Source organism: Eleutherodactylus coqui, chromosome 7 (genome assembly GCF_035609145.1).
Source record: "Eleutherodactylus coqui strain aEleCoq1 chromosome 7, aEleCoq1.hap1, whole genome shotgun sequence".
NCBI classification, from domain to species: Eukaryota; Metazoa; Chordata; class Amphibia; order Anura; family Eleutherodactylidae; genus Eleutherodactylus; species Eleutherodactylus coqui.
The window spans coordinates 189045889-189059442 of NC_089843.1; the positions used below are offsets into that span (position 1 = coordinate 189045889).

Consider the following 13554-nt stretch of genomic DNA (forward strand, 5'->3'; position numbering starts at 1 on the left):
TTGCATTTGTGATTGTGGCAGTAGGCCTGCAATGCTTTTGTTTTAAAGTGAAATTCAAGACCAAAACGGAACATTCTGAGTTTAGGAGACCGACCCACCTGGAAGGTTTAATTTGACCGATGAAGGGCTATCCTACTGTCTTCCAGCACGCCTTCGCTATCACCTATTGCCCAGAAAATATGTGTCCATGTAGACGAGCTGATTCTCGTTAGAATGAGCGATGTCATTACTAACTCGTTCACACTCACGCAGGCAGTTTATAGAAGATAATGCATCGTTGGCTTGGTCAAACGAGAATTGTTCAGCCCCTGTATAAGCGAAAGGAGGAACAATTGTTGTTTAAGCCGGTCGATAAGCGAACGAGCCGCTGATGGATTTTATGTCTATATAAAATGAACGACAAACAAAAAGTGAACGGATCTCGTTCGTCATTCAGTTGTGGGTATTCGCTCGTTTGAACGATTTTTTTCAACAATAATCATTACGTCTAAAAGCACCCTAAGGCTATCTACACACGGGCAAGTGCGATATTGCGCTCATGAACGCGTGATTTGCCTGCGGATACGAGGTGTTTTTCAGACAGAAACGCCTCGCAACACATCTGCAACGTTCTGATTTTCTCACTTAAGTTTCACTTGCAGTACAGGATCGGAAGGGTTTCCCATTGATTTCAATGGGAAACCTTGCATCGAACTCGCATGCACATCGTACGGCATGCAAGACATTCAAGATCCCATTGAAATCAATGGGCGCTGCGTTACAAGGAACACGAGATAGAGCATTCCACAATTTTTTCCTGCACCGCATCGCTCATGTGTGTGACCCCTTCCAAAAGAATGGGGTGCATCTTGATATCTCGCTCAATTTTCTTGGCTTTGTGAAGCCGGCCTAAGCCCCTCTCCCTCCTAGATATCCTCATTGTTACTCATCTCTTTTTCTAGAATACATCGGTATGAGACCCATATTTAGTCTGGTAATTAGAGGCACTACATTCTATATTATGTGTATTGGGCCCTATGGTTTACGTTAACGTGCTTCATCTAATAGCCACAATACAGCTTTAAAACTTTTGTAAAGTTACTCTCCGTCATGCTTTATTTAGCCCAGGGGTGTCAAACTAATTTTCAACAAGGGCCATATCAGCATTATGGTTGCCTCCATATGCCCATTTATAAGTGCTCATTCACGTGGATGTATTTGTATATTACGCATTGCAGTGATTTGCTTTGGGCTGTTCAGATATGCGTATTTCATGCATGTATTTTATGGGGGTTAAAAAAAAAAAAAAAATCACACGTCCAATTTTGGTCCTTATTATGGACCGAAATTGACTATTAAAGTCAATGGAATTGTGTAAATATTCAGTGAACACATTATTAATAATCTTTATTTGTATAGCGCCAACATATTCCGCTGCGCAGTACTGGTGCTGCTCTGGAGAAGTCTTGGAGGCGGAAATGAGAGGTTCTAAATAAAGGGGCACTCAGTCTGGTTTCGTTAGCACAGCGGAGGGCACGGGCTGGGTGATGGATTGAGATGAGGGAGGCAATGTAGAGCAGCGCGGCGCTGTGGAGGGCTTTATGGATGAAGGTAGTTTAAATTCTGTATTTAAAGGGGAGCCAGTGCAGTGACCGGCACAGGGCAGAGGCGTCCGAGTAGTGACTGGACAGGAAGATGACCCTGGCTGCCGCATTCAGGATGCATTGGAGAGGGTAGAGTCTGGCGCGGCTGAGGCCGATCAGCAACGAGTTGTAATAATCGAGGTAGGAGTGGATGAGGGCAACAGTGAGGATTTTAAGCGTGTCCGCAGTAAGAAAATAGTGGATTCTTGCAATGTTCTTGAGGTGCAGCTGACATGTTCGTGCCACAGATTGGATATATGGGGGAAAAAGAGAGATCGGGGTCGAATATGACCCCAAGGCAGCGGGCATGCTGTCTGGGTGTTATGGAGGTGCCACACACTGAGATGGAGATATCAGGATGAGGTCGGTTAGTAGAGGGCGGAAACACCAGTAGGTCAGTTTTAGAGAAGTTTAGTTTTAGGTAGAGAGAGGACATGGTGTTAGAGACAGCGGACAGACAGTCAGTGATGTTTTGGAGGAAAGGTGCAGAGATGTCACGGGTAGAGGTGTATAGCTGGGTGTCATCAGCATACAGGTGGTATTGGAGACCAAATCTCCTGATGGTTTGTCCAATAGGGGTTGTGTAGATGGAGAAAAGGACCAAGTCCTGGGGGACCCCAACAGCAAGGGGAAGAGGAGGGGAGGTAGAGCCAGCAAAGGAGATGCTGAAGGAGTGGTCAGATAGGTAGGAGGAGAACCAGGAGAGGGCAGTGTCCTTTAGGCCGATGGAGCGAAGCATACTGAGGAGCAGTTTGTGGTCAACAGTGTCGAATGCTGCGGAGAGGTCGAGGAGGATCAGTAGGGAGTAATCGCCCCTCGATTTGTCTGTCAGAAGGTCGTTTGAAACCCTTGTAAGGTGTATTGTAGATGTATTTACACATGAAGACAGAATATATGGGACCTTCTAGAGTTTTTTTGTGCAAGTGAAAAACACAGTAAATACGCACACGGGAAAAAAATACGCACAGTTTTGGCCCTTGAAAGTGCTGCTTATTTCATGGACCAAAACTGCATCCGCCCGTGTGAATGAGCCCTGAATGTAACTTCCCTTTAACATGGCTATGGAGCTTTCTGCACTATGATATGGTCTCTCCCCTTCTACCTCTTTAACACCGAACTTCCTACTTTGGCGGGTGGCTAGGGTGCCTGGTAGGCCGTCAGAGCTGAGCCACTGCCTGTGAGCTGCTGAAGACAGCGATGTGGAGGTGCGCCGGAGCTCAGAATCCAAGATGGCGCCTTCTCCCTGTGCTAGTGCCACCCCATCTACCAAGTCCTAGGTGCGTCTTCCAGAGAAAGTGAGGAGCCTGTCCTTCTGTGTCCGGTCCTCACAGGCCACCATAATATGATGTGACCGGCCAGCTTCGACCCACGGACCTCAAGTATAACATGTGTGCTCTACAGATTTGTTCACACAAAGCATACATTTTTGTGGATTTTCTGTAGGGAAAATCTGCAGCATTTACAGTACAAACAATGCAGAGGAGATTTTGCAGATCTCCACCAAATGGTGCAGATAACCTCCGCAGCGGACTTGATATAAGGATTTCGGTGTATTATAGGAGTGCCTAACGACATAATAGTTTACGAGGGACGTGATTTCCTGGTTTTTGGTGGCGTGCCCATTAGTTACATCATCGGCTTCTGTTGGTCGCCTGCCCGGATGAGGAGAATATGCTCAAGACATCTTCCTCTCTCCTTACAAGTAACTAATAGCTACAAGTAAGACAATAGTCACTTGTTATTATAGTAGCAACATATGCAGTTGTAAGCAGTGAAGGCGGCCGGCTCTGTATAGAAGGAATGGCAGTTTGGGGTTTCTTGTAATGAAAACTATACAAATAAACCCAATGGAAAGAAGTGGAGGGGAAACACGTCAGTGGGGGGGCTGAGGTGCTGCAGTACTTGTCAGCTGAAGACATGTAGAAGTCAGACTCTCAGGCCACTTTCAAACGTCCCGCTAATCGCGGTATAGCACCTCCATTGATTTCAATAGGGCTTCGCAGACCAGTGCCCGAAACGCTGTGTGTTACAACAGACAGCGCTCAAAAATAGCAGCGTTTCTATTTTCTAGCACATTTTATTAACGCAGCTCATCACCCACCACAATAATGGGGTGCGTTAAAAAGCGCAACCAAATATTGTATTATGCATTTGAAAATGCCGTGTGAAATCACAGTAAAACGCCGCGGTTTCGAACTCAGACTTTAGTGAACGCATGTGTGAGAGCAGCCTCAGAGCTCATGTCTACGACTGTGTTTTCACCGCATATTACGTGTGCGCTGCGCAGCTGCGTGATACACTGTGAATGGAGTCTGTGAAAGTCAATGGACTTTCACTGATCCATGTGCGTGTAGACACTGCATATCGATACGCATGAGATGGCAGCACACTCTATTTCTCTGCTTACCATGCAGCGTGAGCCCTATACATTGGTATAGCAGCGTATGAAATGCTGTCTATATGCAATCCATACTGAGCATGTCTGTGTGATACGCGGCCGTGCGCAGTGTGCACGCAGCCATATGCGGTTGCTGCTGTCTCTCTCACAAGAGCCGATGTTTACACATACGCCCGTGGGCATGAGCCCTAAGGCTGGTGTCAGACTCTTAGTCTCTGCATATTTATATATATAATAACTAAAAATTAGCAATGTTCCTATTTATTGAAATAAGCAATTAAGGTAATTACTTCAATATGTGTGCAGACGCCCGGTAGGTTGTCCCAGCAATGATTGTCCTGGCCCACCTGTCTCCATTCACAGTAAGCAGGCAGTCCTTCCTAAATAACCGACTGCCTGTTTATACGGACCGATGCAGAAACTGACCGACAAACTACAAGCGAACCCATTCTCCTTGGTCGTTCGGATTCTCGCTGGATGCAAGACTAACAATTTGTCGGCCTGTGTAAAATGGCGCTAGTGATAGCACAGCATTGGCGGATTTCTTGCGGATTGGGCACCAGAAACCCACAACACGCCTGAATCATGCAGAGACGCACACTCCAGCATGCATTAGGCACATCTTTGCTGCTTCATGGGCCTACAATGAAATCTCCAGCAACTAGGAGGTGGCATAGACTTGTGGCATAAATTAAAGACAAATATGTCGGTCTGGGGCAGCCATGCCCCATTTTCAGGAAAGTAGCCCAGAGCGCTGTTACTTCTCAAAAAGTCGTACACTTTTTGCACAATTTTTGGTACTTGCATCAAAATGCACTGTTTTACCGCCAAAAAAGGGGCTGATAAGGTCCCCCACAGTGTTTACAGTAGCAGCAAAGTGGATTTACCAAATCTCATACAACCACTATGGAAGGGGGTAATAATGCAGTATCCACATGGAAATCGACTTGCAGTGCTGGTTTATAATCTGCGGCATGTACATTTATGTTGCAGATTTCCATGCGGCTTTAACACCTCTCAGCGGTGTCGGCAACATACATCGGTTTATAGCAAAATCCGCCTAATCTCGCCATTCTAAAACTCTTTTGTGCGTTCTATTGTAGGCAGCGCCAAAACTGGAATATATCAAAATCCTTGTATACAGATATTCAGCTAAAAAAATGTTTAATAAACCCCTCCTAACGTACGTCCTGGTCAGTGTTCTTGTTCTTCCAGGCCTACAGGAGTTTTCGTACTTCTTCCCAGTTGTAGTTTCATCTGTCGGTCCCTGATCTACGGTCCTGTAGTGTATGATACGTAGTGCTCTCAGCTGTCCATCGCTGCGGGGATTGATGAGCTGACATGCTAAGACAACAGTTTACATTCCCAGAGATCCTCCAAGTGGTGTAAATGACAGGTCACATAGTAATGAGGCGCAGGGGCTTATGTAAGCCTCCTCGGTTCTACCAGCGCCGGGCCTGCAGGCCGGGATATGAATGCCATATAATCATGGCCATATCATAAAGGGGCTCACCATGAAAATGAGCGCTCCCTAAGGCTGCAGTTGAATGTCTGCATTTATAAACCCACAAGAAACACACTTTGAAAAACGCATGTAAAAGCGCAAGTATTTTTCGTGACTGCGAATAAGCAACATTTATTAAAAATGCAAAACTAGTCCCTTTTTACATCTGTTTTTCAGTGTGCATGTTTGCTGTATTTGTAAAGGGAAATAAAATGCTGCTGAGTACTGTGTTTCCCCCGAAAAGAAGACAGTGTCTTATATTAATTTTTGTTCAAAAAGGTTTAACTTTTTTTTACATGTATAGCTGCCTGGACACTATTTAAATTGACTTTTAAATTTAACTGTTAGCAGGGCTTAATTTTGGAGTAGGGCTTATATTTCAAGCATCATCAAAAAGCCTGAAAAATCATTTTGCATCCTGAAAAATTCTGGAAAATCATGCTATGTCTTATTTTCAGGGTATGTCTTATTTTCAGGGAAACAGGGTAATAGCAGCCTAAAGCTAATTTCACACGGGCAACTGCAATATTGGGCCGTGAACCTCGACTCAATATCGCACTTGCCAACATGGGATGTCACTGCAGACACACTTCAGGGAAGTAGCGATCCCCTGCTGCGGGTGAAAGCTTATTTTCAATGAGTAAACCTCCCATTGCACTTGTGTGCAATGCTGTGCTGGCCCCATTAAAATGCCCAAGGATAGGACATGCCGCAATTTTTTTTCCGCACAGCAATGCGAGAGAAAATATCACTCAAGTATATGACCCCATTCTTTGGCGTCCATATTTTTGCTCTCGCAATGCACAAATCTTGCGTGAGATTCTCGGCCGTGTGAAGCTGGCCTTAGGCTAACTTGACATAGGCGAGCGTGATATTGGGCCATGAATCCTGCACACATATCGCGCTCTCCCCAATATGAATTCTCCGAGCATGCAAGGTGTCTTTATGTGAAAACAGCCTCGCATCACTTTGGGGGAAGAAGCAATCCTTCGCCGCGGCTGTCAGTCGCTGTGGAGGATCATTGTTTTCAATGAGAGACCTTGCATCACGTCGTGTGCAACTAGTACGTGGTGCCATGCTGACGCCGACCCCATTGAAAACACTGGGCGCTGCGAGGGGACGCACAACATAGAACGTGCCGCATGGCGATGCGATGCAGGAAAACATCGCTCATGTATATGACCCAATCAAAAGAACGGGGTTGATGTTTGTGTGAGATTTGTGCATCTTGCAACACACAAATCTCGTACGATTTTGAGCGCCGATGTGAAGTTGGCCTTAGAGTTTATTTAGATAAAAGTCATGTTTTCATTTTGGCCATAAGGACACAACGATTTCTTGGCGATTTTCCTCTCCACTTTTCAAAAGCCATAACTCTTTTTTTATTTTGTGAATGTAGAGGAGGATGCGCATGTGCATTGATCCATTCATTTAAATGACCGTGCTAGAAATTGCAGACTACAGCGCTGTCAAGCACATCACACGTGCGCAACCTCCACTTCATTCATGTGCGGACATCTTTCTTGGGGTCCTTGGGCACCCCCTTCTAAAGTTAAATACTAGGTCCCACTGAGTCTACTTATGCTGCATAAATGATGGTCGATAAGCTGATCGCTCATCGTTCAGTGTAAATAATTCAGTACTGAACGGCTGCTATGTTAACTCAATTGAGAAGAGTGGGGGAGCACAAGGAGAGAAATCTCCTGCAGACGCCCCGCTGAGAGCTAACGATACTAGCTCCCATTCAGGTGCACAAGAGCTAGTATGTGCGGGGAAGAGTGTCGGGAATAGTTTGCCCGTCTAAAAATGGGATTTTTTACTTACCGTAAAATCTTTTTCTTGACCAGGAAATTGGGGATACAGGATACAGTGGGTAGTAGCTGCCACTAGGAGGCGACCTAAAGCGTGAAACAAAAGTTGCCTCCTCCTTTCAGCTTCCTGCCTGCTGGAAAAAGTCAGTTTGTAAGCAATCAGTGGTAAGAGTCCTAGCAGAGAAGCACAACCAAAACCCGTGAAACACATAAACGTGAAAAACAACAACACGGTACAAATCAGCATGATACTAGTAACATCATGTGAAAACTGAGAACTGAGGGCTCCAACAGGGACCCACATAACCTGGTAACACAATAAAGTGAGGGTGCTGTATCCCCGATATTCTTGTTAAGGAAGGGATTTTACGGTAAGTAAAAAAAAATCCTATTTTCTTGTCAGGAATATCAGGGATACAGGATACAGTACACAAGCAGTCCCCTTGGGTGGGAATTATAACGTGCGGCCGCTGTCAGACCACAGCTGATTGTAGAACCTTGCTGCCGAGGGCCACGTGCACCCTGTAAAATTTGGTGAAGGTGTGCATAGAAGACCATGTAGCCGCCTTACACACCTGCACGGCAGATGCTCCATGGCGCACTGCCCATAATGCTCCCATAGCCCTGGTCGAGTGAGCAGTCACTCCTAAGGGGGGAGTCTGACCTTTGGCCCGATAGGCCTCAGCCACCTTCAAACCATTCCAGCGCAAAATCGTGCCCTTGGAGGCGGCTTGAACATGACATTGGTAAATGCTGGTGGAAGAGGGGCCCTTGCAGGAGGAGATCCTTGGGAGCGGGAGACGCCACGGCATGTCTACAAGTAGATCTATTAAATCGGCGTACTATGCCCGATGCGGCCAACCTGGAGTGATGAGCGGCATCGGAATGTGTTCCCTCTTGATCTTCTTGATGACTCTGTGTAACAGAGGAAACTGTGGAAATAGGTATGGGAACAGGAACCCCGACCATGGGATGACGAGGGCATCCACTGCTAAGACCCGAGGATCCTGGGACCTTGATACTAACTGCAAGATCTTGCAGTTGAGCCTGGAGGCTATGAGGTCCACGTCCGGCCGTCCCCAACGATGACAAAGTTGCTGAAAGACGTCTGGATGAAGTTCACACTGACCTGGATCTACCGTTGTTCTACTCAGGTAATCGGTGACCCAGTTGTCCACCCTGAGTGTTATATTGCCGATATCGCCGGCACATTGACCCCAGCCCAGGCTAGGATGCGGGCCGCCTCTGCCATTGCTGCTGGTTCCGCCCTGTCAGTTGATATATGCATCGGCCATTGCGTTTTCAGTCTGGACCCGGAGTGGGTGGCCTTGTAATCGAGGGGCGAAATTAAGAATTGCCAAATAAATTGCCCAAAGTTCAATGGCATTTACTAGGAGACACACTTCCGCAGCGGACCATAGGCCCTGGAAACTGCGCGAAGGGTGTGACCGGAAAGGATGCCACCATGAGGCCCAAGACTCTCATCGCATGTCGGATGGAGATGGAGCGCCATTGGCAAAGGCCCAGAACCTGACTCTGTGCCTCCACAGTGTCCAGGGTCATCCACAGGAACTCCAGACCTTGTGAGGGGACGAGCGACGACTTGGCATAATTCACCTTCCAGCCGAACCATTCCAGAGTAAGTAAGGAGATGTGCAAACTCTCCAGGCTGGCCGTCCACAATGGGCCCTTGATGAGGATATTGTCCAGATAGGGTATGGCTATGATTCCCTTGGAGTGAAGGAGTTCCATTATGTCTTCCAGTACCTTGGTGAAGACCACAGGAACTATTGATTCGTTTGCCGAATCGGAATGTGTAGATATGCATCCTAGATGTCAATAGACGACAGGAATTCGTGGTGGTCCAGGGACGCGATGACTGAGCGGATGGACTCCATACGAAAATACCGCACTTGCACGTTCAGTTGCTTGAGGTCCAGTACTGGATGAACTGAGCCATCCTTCTTTGGCACGATGAACAGGTTTGAATAAAACCCAGTAAAGCGCTGCCATTGCGGGACTGGCACTATGACCTTGTGCGCCAATAGATGGTCGATCGCCCTCAGGAGCTTTCTGGCCTTGGTGCGGCATCTGGGAATGGGAGATGCAAAAAAAGGATCCGGTGGAGTGCTGATGAACTCTATGGCATAACGATTTCCTGAACCCAGGCGTCTGGCAAAAAACTGGAGTCATGTGGACTGGAACCTTGCCAACCAACCCCCCCAACCGTGAGGATTGGCAGCGGCCGACCTTCATGCAGAGGGCTTAGAGGAAGAGGGCATTGTGGGGCGAGTTCGCTGCTGCCATGCAGGGCGCAGTTTGTAGAAGGGATGCTTCCTTTGCTCTTGCGCACCCATAGCGCGGTCTGCCGATTGCAGATTAGAGCAACGAAAGGACGTGTGGCCCTTTGGTGCGGGCCTAGTACGTTTTAGCCTGTTTTGAGGTAAGAGAGTGCAATTGCCCCCTGTAGACTCTGCAATAATCTTGTCAAGCTTGTCCCCAAACCAGGGAAGATTAGTTAGCCTTTTCTTAGAAGCGGTGTCTGCATCCCATGCCTTCAGCTAGAGGATGCAACGACCTATCACTGACTATGCCGAGGCACATGCTTACAGTCACGCAGCATCTAAGGAGGCCTCAAAGGGAAACCGCCACCTACCTCTAGTTGCGCAAGAAGCATTTCCGCTTGCGGAAAGGCGCCTGCAGGGAGGACCTCTCGAAGTTGTTTGGCCCATGCGACAACATTGTGACATATCCATGTTGCTGTGAACATCAGAGCACAACACACGGATTCAAAAATCGCCTTGTAGAGGGATTCCATATTCCTGTCTCGCGGGTCATCAAATGACGCGCTATCCTCCACTGGAATGGTGGTATGCTTGGATAAGCGGACAATCAGTGGGTCCACCGTATGGGGAAACTGAACACTTCTGGATTAAATCCTGTGGAAAAGGGTATAAAACATCAAAACCCTTCAATTTAGCAGGGCGTCAGTCCACTCCAGGGAAAGCGCTTCCTCAAACTCCTTGTGCCTGGGAAAGAGCTTAGGAGCCCCGCCTAGGGTGTCTGAAGGAGTGAGCATCCTGATCAGCAGAGGAGCTCTCCTTAGATAGATTAGTTATCATTTATGGCGGTAATCAGGCTATCAACTGTAGCTGCCATCTTGGATAAGCGCTCCGCCTCCAACCGTGGTACGGAACGGTCCTCTGAGATTTCCCCTTCCGAAATTCTGGATTCACCGCCTGCGATGGAATCAAGGAGGCTGAGGACGGGGAAATGGACCCCGGAAAGACGCTGCGGCAGCTGGACTGTGAACGCCTGGCGCGCTTGCGTGGTCTACCCCGAGAGGGCATGCCACGGTCAAACCTATCCACCATGGAACGAACCGCTGGTGTTTGGGGTCTTAACCAATCTGGTTTGGCGGTGGGTAGCAGCTGGGAAATCGCTGCAGCAAAATCTGATTCTGAGTGAGGGGGCCGCAAGGGGCTGCAGGCTTTGCAGAGCGGACTACATGGCCACAAGAGAACTGCTTCAGACAGCGTTTGCACGCATAATAAGTGAGGAGACCAGGCATAGGTTCTGCTCCCTTAGATCTCAGTGACATGATGGGAGTATGAAGACTTGAAACAACTACCACTGGCTGAGAACAATAAGGGGGAACTTGTGCTGCCCAATGGCAGCCTTACCCACTTACACCAGCAGCTGGCGTCCCCTGAGAATGAGCCCCGCAGTCTAGCAGCCCATGAGGAGAAAGGAAGGAGCAGCCAGCAGCACCCACCTTTCTTAACACATTAGGGCCTTAACACATTCAATTGAAGATTTAATTTTAGCCACTGAAATTCAGCAACAAAAAAAGTCACTAATAGGCAGGTTAGTTAAAGAATTCCCCCTCCCCTCACTTATCTCAGTTTACGGCACCCCACACCTGTTAAAGTTGCATATTGGACCGTTAATTAATTTCAAGATCAACAGAAGAAACCGACTGACGGATGAACAAAGAAGTCACTAAGCAGGTAAGTTAAAATAATTAATTTTTGTTTTTTTCAATATAGTTCTATGTTACAAGTATACATTTTTCTTATTTAAACTACTAATATCACAAATTTTGCTGTTTGTTTTTCAAAGTGACACACCACCCGAGTTATGCTCGGTTTTTTGGCGAATTTTGACACACCAAGCCGAAAAGGTTGCCCATCACTGCATTAGGCCATGCCCCTGCGATGGTGAAGGGAGGGTGTGTGGCCTAAATGGGCATGAAGCCTGGGGCTCAATTATTAACAAAACTGGAGGCCTCCAAGCATTCCCTGCGCCGAAGCCGAGTGGCAGGTAGGGCATGCCACAGAACAGGCGGATGTAAGTCCTGAGCTGTGGTTGAGCTGATGCAATATCAGCCAGCAGTGAGACAAACTGAGACGGGGAGCCCGCATTTCTGCACTAACCAGGGGGCTGACCCAGCTGGGCTCCTGCAGCGTCCACTTTGAGTGGGCGAATGGAGCCTGGGACCCCTCTGTGTAGGTTTCACTGTATGCAGCGACCAGGCTGCGTATCTTCCGTGAAACGGGGTGTGGAGCAGCCTACACGGTAGACGGGCGGGGGTGCAGCTCGTCTGGACGGCAGTGCCTCAATCCTTTTCAGGAGTGGGGAAAAACAAGTGGGCTACGAAGCTGCTTGTTTCCCCCTCCCCTGTAGGAAGGATTGGAAGACCTAAACCCACAAATCCTGTTTGTCTTGGCAAAATTCTTTTCGCAGACCTGCAATGTCTGACCTTCTTGGAAATAAAGCTAAAACTGACTTTCCCTAGCAGACAAGAAGGGTTATAGCTGACAGGAGGAGTAACCTTTTGTTTGAAGCTTTATGTCGCCTCCCAGTGGCAGCTACTACCCATTGTATCCTGTATCCCCGATATTCCTCACACAGAGAAAGTTTCATTTGATTCCGACAACTTCTGGGGGAGGGATTGTTTTGAGTATATATAACAATCTATGTACAGCAGCTCCCTCTGGTGGTGGAATAAAGTCGTACAATCATAGCTGCGTTGAACATATTTTATGCTCCACTATTTTTTAAGATGAGTAACATAATGAATCAGCAAATTAAATAATTTGCACAATGAGGCTGCCTGTCCACGGGCGTTGCGGTATCTTGCGGCGGATCTTTGCCGTGGGAGCTGCCGCCCGGGAGCAGGAGTCGGCAGGCGGATCTCCGCTGGTCAGCTTACCTGACAGATAGGCTGACCGCGGAGAATCGCTATGGAGAGCTTTCACTGGGTTCCCTGCAGCCGAATTATCGCCGCGGAGAACGCAATGAAAACCCGCCCGTGGACAGGCAGCCTAAAGTAAAATTTACTTTTTACAATAAATGAGTTTTTAGAACAAAATGTAAACACAACAAAAAAAGGGTATATAGAGGATAGTAAGCAGGTGTGTAGGGTAATACTGCAGGTTGCATGTTAACAAGAGTGAATAAGTGCACAATAAAAGTTTCAATTACAGTGAGATTACATATCCGTGAGTTGGTAAGGTGGGTATTTTGGGGTCTTGCCATGACGTTTCGGTATGCCTTGCTTTTTTATTACAGTCATTTTAGATTGTGTAGAATACAATTATAAGCTGTTTCTTTGTATTTATTTAGTTTTTTTTAACATTTTGTGTGTGTAGAGAATAGAACTCTTCATCACTTAGAGAGGAGCTGTAATGTCCTTCGCAGCCGCAGCCCTGCTAGGCGGCCACTTTTTTACCCTCCTCCTCTAAAATGCTTAAGAGGTCGGACTGGGCTTGGACTGCAGGCTGTTTTTTCTGTCTATACAATATGATTGGCCAGCATAGAACGACGTTATCAGTAGTAAATACAGCACCAGATCACTGTACACTTATGGATTGCCCGTACAGGGGGTAGAAGCAGGCCCAGGTGCCCATATGCCCTACCAAGCACATTCCTGGTGAACCGCTGATCTTAGATGCTCTGCGTGACCCTCATCACTGCTGCATATCTTACCAATACATATGTCCAGGCTGCTCACAAGACCACGGCTGCTCAAGGGGCAACATGTACCCCGCCAGCTGCACAGAGAACTTTACAGACTGCAGTAGCGGCCTGCCACCACCAGTTGTAAGCGGTGCTGGCCACACTTACACTGATCATACGGGGAAGACTGTGCTCACATCATGTTCCTGTAATCCAGTGCCCTTCCCTGCTCTTCTCTTCCTATGCCTGGCTGCCCAG

The 13554-nt window shown here is 47.5% G+C and overlaps 1 protein-coding gene across 3 annotated transcripts in view; it reads left to right on the forward strand.

Moving 5' to 3' along the window:
* PSD3 (pleckstrin and Sec7 domain containing 3) overlaps window positions 1–13554 on the forward strand; it is a 562110-nt gene that overhangs the window by 182694 nt on the left and 365862 nt on the right. The gene's annotated exons all lie outside the window — the stretch shown is intronic.